The sequence below is a fragment of the Rattus norvegicus genome, chromosome 5 (genome assembly GCF_021556685.1).
Source record: "Rattus norvegicus strain SHRSP/BbbUtx chromosome 5, alternate assembly SHRSP_T2T, whole genome shotgun sequence".
Taxonomy (NCBI): domain Eukaryota; kingdom Metazoa; phylum Chordata; class Mammalia; order Rodentia; family Muridae; genus Rattus; species Rattus norvegicus.
This window is the reverse complement of record NC_141538.1, coordinates 6,681,510-6,695,578: the sequence shown is the minus strand read 5'-3', so window position 1 is coordinate 6,695,578 and position 14,069 is coordinate 6,681,510. Positions and strand designations below refer to the sequence as shown.

The 14,069-nt window shown below is 38.2% G+C and overlaps 1 pseudogene across 1 annotated transcript; it reads left to right on the top strand.

The window, feature by feature from the left end:
* The first annotated feature begins 3,631 nt into the window (after window positions 1-3,631).
* Acbd5l1 (acyl-CoA binding domain containing 5 like 1) lies at window positions 3,632-6,824 on the top strand (annotated as a pseudogene). Its single transcript, XR_015620097.1, has one exon. The product of XR_015620097.1 is annotated as an acyl-CoA binding domain containing 5 like 1 (transcript).
* Window positions 6,825-14,069: the final 7,245 nt, after the last annotated feature.

Genomic DNA, 14,069 nt, shown 5'->3' with positions numbered 1-14,069 from the left:
TATGGCAGTCATTGAGGTAAATTGTATTATAAATGTCATTCTTCTATCAGCCTGTGTATTGAACCATTTTTGACTATGCTATGTGCATGTATGATTTTGTTAACAGCTTCTGGATTTAAATATCTTCTGTCAGTAAATATATTTAGACAAATTTTGAGTATAAAAACGATTACTTTTACAAGGCCATTCCAATATTCTTGGCACCTTTTGTATCAGTTTCAGGGAAGCAGAATTTCTGTGATCTCTGCAACAAGACTAGGACTTTCCCAGTTATTCTTGATCATCAATCTAGTGAATTCCATTTTCTGAAATAGAAAATGTCTCAGATATTTACCATCCACATAACCTGTACTTTCTTGTTTTCCTGCTTTCTTGAAGCTACAAGTATCATATGCTTGAAAATTAACAACCGAAGTGATTTTTGGGCTTCAGAATCAATTTTAATCAGCTTTTCCCCTCAATCTGCAAGGAAATATACGCAAGCCCTCGATTTAATTTTTATATTAAAGTTTTATTATATTTATTGTATTTACTCTATTAAACAATTGCAAATACTCAAATTTATTAGTTATATTCTATTTTTTAAAATAAATGTCCCTATCTTCACTAACTTCAGTGAAAATGATCTTCAAATATTGTGGGATTTTTTTCTATCATTTTTTACAAACTCTTAGATTCCAGGGCTATGATGAAGCCATTGTTTGTCTCTCCTGTAAGTCTAAGCATTCTTTGGCACTGTTTTCTTTCTTTTTAGTGATCCACTTTAAGTATTGATTATAGAGAAGTTATGTGATAATTAGATTTTATTTCTAAATTTATATCAACTTCTCTTGAAATATATTTCCACATCTTTACTTTTTTTTGAGACAGACTCATTCTTTCCAGTTTAATCCTCCCTGTGCATCCCTCTTCTGACTCTTCCTCTGGAATACTGGAGCTACGGGCATGAGCCACCATGGCTAGTGACCTCTTATTTTTAAAGGATGGGTTGTAAGATGCAGAATTTTAGGTTCAATGACTTGAAGACATTTTCTCTATTTCAACATTTGTTGTTGTTGGTGTAAGCCAGTCTTGACTGTCATCACCCTGATTACATTGATTGACAAATGGCAAAGAGTTTCCACCAACTATGCTTCCATGTGTGTTATGATGTAATTTCAGAGTAACTGGCATGCAGGGAAGAATCTGGGCAAGGGGAAGGAGATTCAACTTAAATGTGAGTTTTATACAATAAGTTGAGGCCAGAATGTAATAAAAATAAGAAAACAAGGATGCCATCAGTGTGTATAATCTCCATCCTTTCTGAATAAATAAATGTGCTGCTGGCATAACCATGGAATTCAGACTCCAGCTTCTGCAGCCTTTTCCATATGAACTTAAAGGAGTTACTGTCCAGACTGACCCATGCCTTTAGCCTTGGACATTGCTTGTTATGAGGTTCCAGTTTTTTAGACAGAGCAGCTCCTACATGCTCTGGTTATGTAGCCTGTGAAGCATCCCTGTTGGACTGCAGAGCCTCCATTCACGTTCTAATAGACCATTTTGTAATGATAAAATACATATCCGCGGATGATTGATCAAATGTTGACAGATTTCGGTATTCATTCTTTTCTTTAAATAACCTTCATTAATACAATGACAGGCTCTCGTTAAGATAGTGTAAAAGAGCTGAATGTAAATAGACAGTATTTCAATTTCTCAGTAGTAGAGAGTGACTTACCATGTCAAACCATTATAGATACGTAGGAAGATGAAGTATAAAATCCTTGTTCTTTTTTTTAAATAAAATAAATGTTCTCGATAGCTTTAATAATTTTGTTACTCAGAATTCTGGGGAAAGATTCTCTGAGTGGACCTGACTCTGTCTATAGACCATTAGATTTTAGTATGATTGTTTTAAATTTATATACATAAGAGTTTTCAAAAAAGGGTTTATATTAGACAGCATGCCTTATGTTTAGTATTAACTGACAACTTGACAAAATCTAGAATTGCCTCATAAATAAACTTCTAGGAATGCTTGTGGGATATCTTTCTTAATTGAGTTTATTGACATGGAAAGATAAATCATAATTCTAAGAGTTATCTGGGCTGTATAGTGAAGAGAGCTAAACACAAGCAAGCATGCTCTCAGTGCTTACTTTTGAAGCCTTTAACATCTTGACTTACCTCTCATGATGGACAGTATCTTGGAGCTATGAGCTAAAATAAATCCTTTTTCCCTGAAGTTGCTTTTGTCAAGATTTTTCATCATAGCAAGAAGAGAAAGTAAAATATGTTTCTACTTAACATAGATGGTAACATTTCTAGCAATTTTAACCCATTATCTCTATTATATCTCTGTGTACACCAAGACTGTACAGCAACAATCTCTTTTCATGTAACAAAATATTAATTGTGCATTTAAGGTAGAACAAACTTTGGTGACTTATTTACTATTAATGTTTTCTAACCTTTTGAGTCATATTTATGCTACTTCTATGTGTGAAGTGTCATTTTAATCTGTCATGAAAGCTTCACTATTTCTTAAATCTTAATATCTCTCTCTCTCTCTCTCTCTCTCTCTCTCTCTCTTTCTCCGTACCCACCTACCTACCTACTTACCTACCTGCCTACCTATCATTTAACTATCCATCTATTTTGTTTTTTTGAGACAGGGTTTCTCTATGTAGTCCTAACTGTCCTAGAACTCATTCTGTGTAATGGACTGTCCTTGAACTTAAAGAACTGCCAGCTTCTGACTCATAAAATTAACTCAAATAAATCTGTAGCTTTCCTCTACACAAAAGAGAAACAAGCCAAGAAAGAAATTAGGGAAACGACACCCTTTATAATAGTCCCAAATGATATAAAATATCTTGGTGTATAAGAAGGTAAATGCCGACGTCGCGGCTCCGAGGGAAGAGTGACTTATAGTTCGCAACTAGACATGTACGAGTAATCTTCCCAACCCATCCTAAACCGACAAAAATGACACTCCCAACGAGGCGTCCTTGAGATTTCCGGGGCACCGCACTCCAAGCCTGTGGCGAATTTTCTCAATGCCTAGTACGCTCCGCACCGACCTTTACCATCCCTAGCCTCCGCTGAGGCTGGAGGTGGATTGTGCCTGACTCCTGGGCGTAAAGAGTGGGTGGTGGAGGAGTTGAGTAGCGGGTGGCACTGCTCACCTTTGCTCGCTCCGCTGCCGCCCTTGGCGCCGGACAGTGAAAGCTGTCCCAGACTTGGGGGCCAAGGCTAAGCCCTTCCATCCTTGCCTTTAATCCCCCTTTCTACCCTTTACTGTGGTGTAAATCTACAGGAGAGGCCAAGTGATTTATCCTAGGTCATAGAGATTAAGTGTCAAAAAGGAAGTTTTCAAGCTAACTTTTTATGACTCAGTCCCTTCCAGGCGTTGAGGACCACCTACTCTTGTGTGTGTGTGTGTTTTTTTTTCTTTAAACACTAGCGGTATCCAGGGGGCACCTTTGGGACCTGGCATAGAATCCTAGCGCGTCATCAGCCTAGCTATCCTCAGCCCGAACACAAACAAGCACTGGGTTCTCCGCAGACCGATCCCAGCCCGCAGAGCCTCGCTGCCTCTTTCCCCCTCTGAGAACGCGCAGCCGGTTCACGTCATCGCGGCGGAGCGGTTTTATGCAGGCTCTTGGGAAAGCTGGATCTGCTGCTGCTGTGTGATTCCCGTGGACAGACCTTGGGACCGGGGCCGGCGCTGGCAGCTGGAGATGGCGGACACACGATCAGTGTATGAAACCAGGTTTGAGGCGGCCGTGAAGGTGATCCAAAGTTTGCCGAAAAATGGATCATTCCAGCCAACGAATGAAATGATGCTCAGGTTCTACAGCTTCTACAAGCAGGCAACTGAAGGACCCTGTAAACTCTCAAGGCTCGGGTTCTGGGATCCTATTGGAAGATATAAATGGGATGCTTGGAGTTCCCTGGGTGATATGACTAAAGAAGAAGCCATGATTGCATATGTTGAAGAAATGAAAAAGATTATTGAAACTATGCCCATGACTGAGAAAGTAGAAGAGTTGCTACATGTTATAGGTCCATTTTATGAGATTGTAGAAGACAAAAAGAACAGCAAGAGTTCTGACTTGACCTCAGATCTTGGTAATGTTCTGACCTCTTCAAATGCCAAAGCTGTTAAAGGTAAAGCAGAGAGCAGTGATAGTGGGGCTGAGTCTGAGGAAGAAGAGGCCCAAGACGAGTTAAAAGGAGCAGAACAGAGTGGCAGTGATGATAAGAAAATGATGACAAAATCAACAGATAAGAATTTGGAAATCATTGTTACCAATGGCTATAAAGATAGCTTTGCTCAGGACAGTGACATTCATACTGATTCTTCCCGGAGTGCCAGACGAAGTGAAGACAAAAAGCCTACAGACCAGAGCTCTCAGCAGACAGGAAACACTGTCCTCTGCGTTCACCAAGATACAAACGAAGACCCCGGTGAAGACGCTTCAGGAGTACATCATCTGACAAGTGACTCAGATAGTGAAGTATACTGTGATTCTATGGAGCAATTTGGACAAGAGGAGTATTACTTAGGTGGTGATCCTGCTCAGCACTTGGAAGGTTCTGGTTTTTGTGAAGATGCTCAACTCTCTCCTGGGAATGGCAGCATTGGGAAAATGCAGATGAGAGAAGTCAAGGGAAAAGGTGAAGTGAAGCACGGAGGAGAAGATGGCAGAAGTAGCAGTGGAGCGCCGCACCGTGAGAAGAGAGGCGGAGAGAGTGAGGACTTCTCCGGTGTCAGGAGAGGGAGAGTAGGGCATAGAATGCCACATTTGAGTGAAGGAACCAAGGGTCGGCAAGTAGGAAGTGGAGGTGATGGAGAACGCTGGGGCTCAGACCGAGGGTCCAGAGGCAGCCTCAATGAGCAGATCGCTCTTGTGCTCATTAGATTGCAGGAGGACATGCAGAATGTTCTTCAGAGACTTCATAAACTGGAAACACTAACTGCTTCGCAGGCGAAATTATCATGGCAGACAAGTAATCAGCCCTCCTCACAGAGACCATCTTGGTGGCCCTTTGAGATGTCCCCTGGTGCATTAGCTTTTGCTATTATATGGCCTTTTATTGCTCAGTGGTTGGTGCATTTGTATTATCAAAGAAGGAGAAGAAAACTAAATTGAAGACCTGGCCTTTTACTCAAGAAGACTGCTGGGCCTGGATGACCTAAGAGATGGATTGGAAATGAAGTGGAATTCACAAGAAAATCTCAGTTTGTGATGATTACATTTCTTTTTTTGTCCAGTAGTTTGGTTTATATACATAAATATTCTTTGCACTACACAAGATGATAACAATTTAAAGACTAATATTGCTGATACTTGAAAAATCAATCTCAACTAGATTTTAAGTAGCATCCATAGACTTACTCTTTTTGAGCTTGAAGGACTTTAAATTATTAATTATTGTTCAGTAACAATCACCTGATTTTCTCCCATAAGAATTATAAGCTGCATTTCTAAGGCATAGCTACAATTATGAGATAGAATTTATAATTTTTACTTTTCTAAATTAAACACAAGAAAGAATACAAAAACAAGCGTGGCTTTTAAATGAGGCTAAATCAATTGTTTCAGTCACTGAAGTGTCAGCCATGTAGCAGAAAACTGACGGAAGAATCCTTTACATTCTTTGTGGTCTGTACAGAAGACTGGGCTCTATTTAGTGGCTTGATTTCCCTGGCTTGCTCAGGGGAACTCAGAAAATCAGCGCCCTTGTACTGTGTTTACTGTTTACAAACGATCCGGTGAACAGACTGGAAGATGGAGATGGTGAAGAATAGGCCTCATGCCAGCTCTACAGATGGTTAATCAGATTTTATCCAGCCACACCCACTTCATCCTCTGGAACCATTTTTTCTTTAAGTGAGGATATCTACTGTCTGCTTCATAGGGTGCTTTGCAATAAAATGAAAACTTATTTATACTGTTTTTACTAAGGTAACAATTGCATGAAAATCCTTTTTTCTCCAAGTGGTAAATGACAGTCTGGATTCCTAACCTCTTAGTGCCTCAGTTTTCCGGGGTATACTTCACAAGGTATCAGAAGTACCTTCAGTCCACAGGTCTCTACGTCCACGTGATTAAGGAATGCCTAACTAATGGAAACTTACGTTCCTTCTAGCCATTAGAACAAAAGGAAGATTAATTTAGATCCTGGGAGACTATATCTGAAAAATAATCTTCCTTGTGTACTTACCCAAACCTGTGCTAGGAAATATACTTTATGCTTTGAAGATTTAACTTAAGAACTTTATAGCAAACCCTTTTCTGCTTTTCCTTTGGAGATAGTGTTGGTAGCTCATGCCAACCCCTGGTTCACTGTGTAGTTAAAGAGGACCTTGAACACCTGATGGTCCTGTCTCTACTGCTTTTCAGTTTCTGGGCCACAGGCATGTACCAGGGTAGCCAGCTTGGATAGTAAAACATTTTAATTTGTTCTTGTTTTTAATGATGCTAAATGATGCTGGGGGCATTAGCATTGGGTACTGAATTATTTTCAGTAAGAGGGAAAGAATCCATCTCCAGAATATAGAATTTTTCTTTAAAAAAAAAGTATGAGAACTTAATTTGCTTTACAAGAAAAATTTTTAAAACTGTAACTTCATTTTAAAATTGTGTATCACAACTTGGTTTATCTGCCTAAAATGATCTACTAGCTGTTGCTTATGATTAAAAAAAAAAAGCAAGTAACTGAATTATTATGGAAAACTTTAGACCTGTGGAGTGGTTTTAAATTACAAAAGAAGTTGGTATGATTAAGTGATGGCTTTTTTTCTTACATAAATAAAAGGCAAATCAAAGATGTAAAAAAAAATATCTTGGTGTGACTTTAACCAAGCAAGTGAAAGATGTGTATGATAAGAACTTCAAACTCTGAAGAAAGAAATTGAAGAAGATCTCAGAAGATGGAAAGATCTCACATGCTCATGGATTGGTAGGATTAATATAGTAAAAATGGCCATTTTACCAAAGCAATCTACAGCTTCAATGCAATCCCCATTAAATTCCAACGCAATTCTTCATAGAGTTAGACAGAACAATTTGCAAATTCATCTGGAATAAAAAAAATAACAGGATAGCTAAAAGTATCCTCAACAATAAAAGAACTTCTGGGGGAATCACTATCCCTAAACTCAAGCAGTATTACAGAGCAATAGTGATAAAAACTGCATAGTATTGGTAAAGAGACAGACAGATAGACCAGTGGAATATAATTGAAGACCCAGAAATGAACCCACACACCTATAGTCACTTGATTTTTGACAAAGGAGCCAAAACCATCCAATGGAAAAAAGATAGGATTTTCAGCAAATGGTGCTGGTTCAACTGGAGGTCAGCATGTAGAAGAATGCAGATCGATCCATGCTTATCACCCTGTACAAAGCTTATGTCCAAGTGGATCAAGGACCTCCACATCAAACCAGACACACTCAAACTAATAGAAGAAAAAGTGGGGAAGAACCTTGAACATATGGGTACTGGAGAAAATTTCCTGAACAAAACACAAATGGCTTATTCTCTAAGATCAAGAATCGACAAATGGGATCTCATACAACTGCAAAGCTTCTGTAGGCAAAGGACACTGTTGTTAGAACAAAATGGCAACCAACAGATTGGGAAAAGATCTTTACCAATCCTACAACAGATAGAGGCCTTATATCCAAAATATACAAAGAACTCAAGAAGTTATACTGCAGGGAGACAAATAACCCTATTAAAAATGGGGTTCAGAGATAAACAAAGAATTCACAGCTGAGGAATGCTGAATGGCTCAGAAACACCTAAAGAAATGTTCAACATCTTTAGTCATAAGGGAAATGCAAATCAAAACAACCCTGAGAATTCACCTCCCACCAGTGAGAATGGCTAAGATCAAAAACTCAGGTGACAGCAAATGCTGGTGAGGATGCGGAGAAAGAGGAACACTCCTCCATTGTTAGTGGGATTGCAGACTGGTACAACCATTCTGGAAATTAATCTGGAGGTTCTTCAGAAAATTGGACACTGAACTACCTGAGGACCCAGCTATACCTCTCTTGGGCATATACCCAAAAGATGCCCCAACATATAACAAAGGCACATGCTTCAGTATGTTCATAGTAGCCTTATTTATAATAGCCTGAATCTGCAAAGAACCCAGATGCCCTTTAACAGAGGAATGGATACAGAAAATGTGGTACATCTGCACAATGAAATACTACTCAGCTATCAGAATCAATGACTTTATGAAATTCATAGGCAAATGGAAGGAACTGGAAAATATCATCCTGAGTGAGGTAACCCAATCTGAGAAAAACACACATGGTATGTACTCATTGAGAAGTGGATATTAGCCCAAATGCTCTAATTAACCTAAATGCACAAAACACATGAAACTCAAGAAGGAAGACCAAAATGGGAATGCTTCACTCCTTCTTTAAAAGGGAACAAGAATACCCATGGGAGGGAATAGGGAAGCAAAGTTTAGAACAAAGGCAGAAGGAACAGCCATTCAGATCCTGCCCCGCATGTGGTCCATACATATACAGCCACCAAACTAGATAAGATGGATGAAGCAAAGATGTGCAGGCTGACAGGAACCAGATGTAGCTCTCTCGTGAGAGACACAGCCAGAATACAGCAAATACAGAGGCGAATGCCAGCAGCAAACCACTGAACTGAGAATAGGACCCCCGTTGAAGGAATCAGAGAAAGAACTGGAAGAGCTTGAAGGGGCTCGAGACCCCATATGTACAACAATGCCAAGCAACCAGAGCTTCCAGGGACTAAGCCACTACCCAAAGACTATACATGGACTGACCCTGGACTCTGACCTCATAGGTAGCAATGAATAGCCTAGAAAGAGCACCAGTGGAAGGGGAAGCCCTGGGTCCTGACAAGACTAAACCCCCAGTGAATATGATTGTTGGGGGGAGGACAGTAATGAGCGGAGGATGGGGAGGGGAACTCCCATAGAGTAGGGGAAGGGGAGGGCTTAGGGGGAGATTGGCCTGGAAACGGGGGAAAGGGAATAACAATTGAAATGTAAATAAGAAATACCCAAGTTAATTAAGATGAAGGAAAAAAAAATCATGATCATAGTGTGAGACAAAGCTATGCATTGGTCTCTGAGATATCAGTCACTTGTCTCTGCAGCTTATCCTGGCCTATTTTTATATGTTGTTCAGCCAAGACTCTGTAACCTTGATTTCATGCAGATGACTGAAAATTCTGTTACTTTGCTAATCGGAAAATATATTTCCTTCCTGTTCAAAAAAAAAAATAAAGAGCTGGGATTAAAGACATGTGTCCCACTACTGCAGATCTTTCGTCTGTGTATGTGAATTAATACTATTTCAATTTTTTTCTATATTAAAACTCACAACCTATCATAGCAAAATAAATTCTTGTTATTTAATTTATTCCCATTTCCTATCACCCTACTGTCCCCTTCCTCACACTCCTGTTTTTCTTGAAGCTGCTCTCTTTGATATGAGTGGTTTGACTCTGAGTCTTAGATTTCAATTTTTTCTCTTATATGGTATGTATAATTGCCTTTTTCTCGTTAATGTGCCATCCAAGGACACAAAAGCAGTTAAATACAACTGCTTCAGGAGCAGTTGCCATTACTTTTTCTAGTTATTGACAGTTGTAGAACATGCAGTCAGTGGAAACTATCACAAAGAGAAATTAAAACTTCATTTGGTAATGTTTGTCAGTCTGAGTTTTCACAAGAAAATTAAGATGAAGAAAGAGTCACAAAGATAGTCTATGTTGCTAACATACAATTATTTAAGATGAATGGAAAGTAGACTGCCTCTTCATTCCCTTTGAAAATAAAATAAGGTTTTGGTGTTAGCAACTGAAAAGGCTCAACAACAGCAGCTAGCTATTACTGCCTTCTTATACTTAGTGCTTTCTACACTTCGCTTTGCCTTTAACTTCTCCATGTAACCTCACACACTATTATGATATATTTTGAATATAAACTTTGCTGATAAGAATGTTTCTCTTTAAGGCAAAAGAAGATAAAAAAGTATCTTTGACCTGTCCAAGAATTCATGACTAGCCTAGTAGGATATAAATCTCTCATCAGCCACATCCATCTACTGCTTTTACATCCTGCATTCTTGACTATTCTGGGAACTGGATTTGGTTCCACTAATTAACTAATGCTGTTTTCAGAAGATTGTAAAAGAAATTGTTTTTAGAGGTATCATTGTCTCTTTTCAAACATCTTTCAACATGATCTATGTTAAATTCCAAACAGCTTTCCTGTTTCATCTTATCTACAAACATTAACCTTGTATCCTTGCTGTTGACTGAAATAGCACCTGCCTGTCTTTCCTTGATTCAGGTTCTATTATTCATGAGTTCACAATTGGGATCCTTGCAACATCACTTTAAGGTTTTCTTCTTCTGTCAACCAATTGCTTATGTTACCAGTAATTATCTTCTGGAACATGGATGATGTGTACTTTACCTAATTAGGACTTCTGCCCCTCCTCATGTGGTAGAAAATAAAGGTCAGGTTTCTTAGGACAAACACCATTCTTTTATAATTTGGGCCTGATAATAACCTTTCAGCCTCAACTCTCTTTCTCCCTCTGTATACATTAGCTTTAAATAAGATCATTTTGCTTTCTTTATGATGCAGCATCAGCTTCCACAAGTACTTTTCCATTCTTTCTGCTATGAATTCATACCCACTCTCTGTTTACAGCATTATTTATTTTACCACTCATATAAAGTCTTCCTTGTTATCATATCTTAATTGTTAATATTTAGAGATGTTTTTCCCATATCAGAAGAAGGAAATTATGCATATCTTGATATATCAAAAGAAAAAATGCTCTTTTGTGTTGTCTTCCATTTTCTTTGCCTTAAACATAGAAGTAGGTAAATTACTTTTTTTGAAAACATCAGAGGTAGAACATTATATACAAGCACAAAAATTCACTTGTTATCAACCAGTATCAGCAGTATTGTCAGCTGAATGTGGTTCCAGATGGTAAAGCTATCTATACAACAATGTGTAGCTTAAATATGATTAGAGATCACTTCTTGTGTCAGGCCCAGCTTTAGCAAATTTGTGGATTATCTTGTAATTGAATACTGGGGGGGAATTGCTGGATGAACTTGGGCCTGGGAACTCCTTATCATCCTAAAGCTCAGACACTCTGGGCATTTGCCTGAGAACCTATGGCAGAGTGAAGTTTTGATTCCCATGGAGATGGGTTCATTTTTTTTATTCTTCCAGTCTCCAAGACAAAATCCATGGTGTGAGCAGCCATGTAGACAGTGCCAAAACCACCTAGAAAAGACCCACAATTGTCACAGAGCTAGGTGAAAGTATGAACCATTGAAATTGCTGACTACTAGGAAACCATGACAATTTCGTTTTTCTTTCTTTTTTTTTTAACCCTCATTTAAGTAAAAGAACCTAAGTGAAGCTAAGTGAAGGCATTTACAGGAAGAATTCAACTTGCTACAGAGACATTTATTTTCTTCTGCCTCATGATGGCCAGGATGTTATTCTAACTGACCTATTTAGAAATGTTTAAGAGTAATAGAACAAGCAGTTGGTGAGGATTGGCAATTTTCTTAAGCTAGTTCATGCGTCATTCTGCTCTTGTTTGTCCAGCTGCCAGGATAAATTATGATCTGTTGAAGTGGATCTTGCTTGGTGCTCTTTGATGTTCTCTGGAACATTTGGAAAGTCACATGTGTCTTTCTGAACAAGTGCATCATTTGAGGGACTAATGCAGCAAAAATGATGCAAGGATATTCTGGAAGCAGACAGGAACTTACTATGGGTGGGAAAAAAGAGCAAGGGAAAGACCAAAGGACATTTGGGACTGTCCAGTTCCAAATGTTACTCAGTGTGCTGGGACAGTATGATGTCATCTCTTCATTGATGTGTCTAGCATCTGGGATTTCACAAATGTTACAGTTGAATCACATTGTTACTCATTACTTTGAATTAGTTCACAAATCTGTACCTTTTTTTCAGGTTTTCCATATTTAAAATGGAAACTGGACTGGTCCTTCATACTCAGGTTGAGAATACCATTTATGGAAGCTATAGAAGACTATGTTCCTATTATAGATAGTCATTTCCTTTTGGCCCTCATTCATCTCCCTTTTATCATATGTCATTTATACATTTCAAAAAGTTCATTTCTATTATGATCTTTATGATTTTCTCTTCAACTGTGCACAGTTTATATATTTTAAAAATTTAAGAATACATAGCTTTTTTTGTCTCATAAAAATGGATATCCTTCATTTCTCTCCTCATCTCTTTCTCCATATATAACTGGTAAATGCTTTCAGGCGATTACTTCTTTCGATTCTCACAATAGCCAGGTGAAATATATTACTATTCCTTGTTTATCAGAATAAAAGGACTGGCTTAATGAAAGCAGATAATTTGCAGATATAGCAGGATCTGGGATGCCTATGAGTTAGACTCACACCATAGTGTGATTGTGTGTTTCAGGTGATCCCATCCATTCTTCCCAAGATAGTAGGGATCATTATTCTAAAAACAAGCCTAGTTCTTGAGCAAACAGAAGACATCTTACAGCCAATAATAAAGAAAGAGCTACAACTGGTCTTGTAGATTATTTATTATTATCTTCTAGAAAGAAAAACTTTTTGTTATAAGTGTTTTCAATTTTTGAGTACCCATTTATTATTTTTCTGATCCTTGACAAGTTGGCCTGAAGATATACCCTTACAGCTAAGCACATAATTCTGGAAGAGTTAAAGGATTATACAGTGTAATGGGTGCATGTACAAATTAAATTTTAAAACACAGTGCCTAATGAACAGCTGAAACTTGCAAGAAAACGTAGTTATACTGGACAGATTTTCCATTACAATAATGAGAAATTGTTCTCTTTGTTTCAACCACACATAGACATTTTCCATCTTGTTTTGAGTAGGCCTATTTGACTTCAAATGTTCCTGTGACTTTTATAGTAGGGCTGAGGATGAAGGTCAGTGGTTACTGCTTGCCTGGAATGGGTGAGGGCATGAGCTTGATTCTCAGAACTACAAATAATAGGTTTTAATGGTTCAAAGATTTTATAGAAGTGTTTTTCTGTTCCAGGTGTTGTAGGCAGACATCAGAACTTGATGAATATAGATAACTATAGGAACAGTTTATGAAGACAGAGTCCACTTCCAAGAGAAGAATGGAGCAGAATTGGAATCAAGGTTGGTTGGAAACTCAGTGGCCTATGTGTCAGTAGTCTGGATTCCTGGGATTTGTAAAGCACCCACCTTTTTAGTACATGCTCTATTATGAAGCTTAGTGAGTAGGGTATTCCATCTCCTATTGTGCAAACTACTTTATACGCTAATATTGATCTCACCCCCTCACTATTATCCCTCCATAACAATATGTAATTACTCATTCTTATCAAGAAGCATCTTGCTAACTTTTAGTGAATGAATACCTCCTTAACTAAAGTTGAATGTATGCTATGTACAAATTGCTTTTCTGGGTATTATGCAGATGGAAAAGTTTACAATCATTGCGCACACATGATGTATGGTTATGGCATAGAAGATTCACACATATATTGTACAGATGGGGAACTGATCAAGCCAGCTCAGTCAGTCAACAGGATCTCAAGGGAATGAGTGAGGATTGAAAAGAAAAAGACAATTAGTCAACATTATAACATGACTCCAGCCAGTGCTGAGGCTGAATGCAAACAGCCACATGGTCATATGGTCATAGTCTATATAATATATCTGTTGCTGACTAATAGCCTCCTCTATTTCCTGCAAATCTATTCTTTCCTTAGCAGTTCATTGTTAAGGGGAACCAGGATTTGCATCCCCTTGAGACCTCCTGTGGTGAGCTTAAGGTGAGGTCTTAGCCAATTAACATCAAACAACTTTTGAAAATAATTTAAAATAAGTAAACTATCTTATTTGAATTTTCTTTGCCACAATTTGTTCAGGATATAACTGATGTCCCATATATTGGAAAAGATATTGCCTTTGAATCTTTTCTAGAGCTAAAACTAATCCTAAAGATTTCAAAGCTTGTTT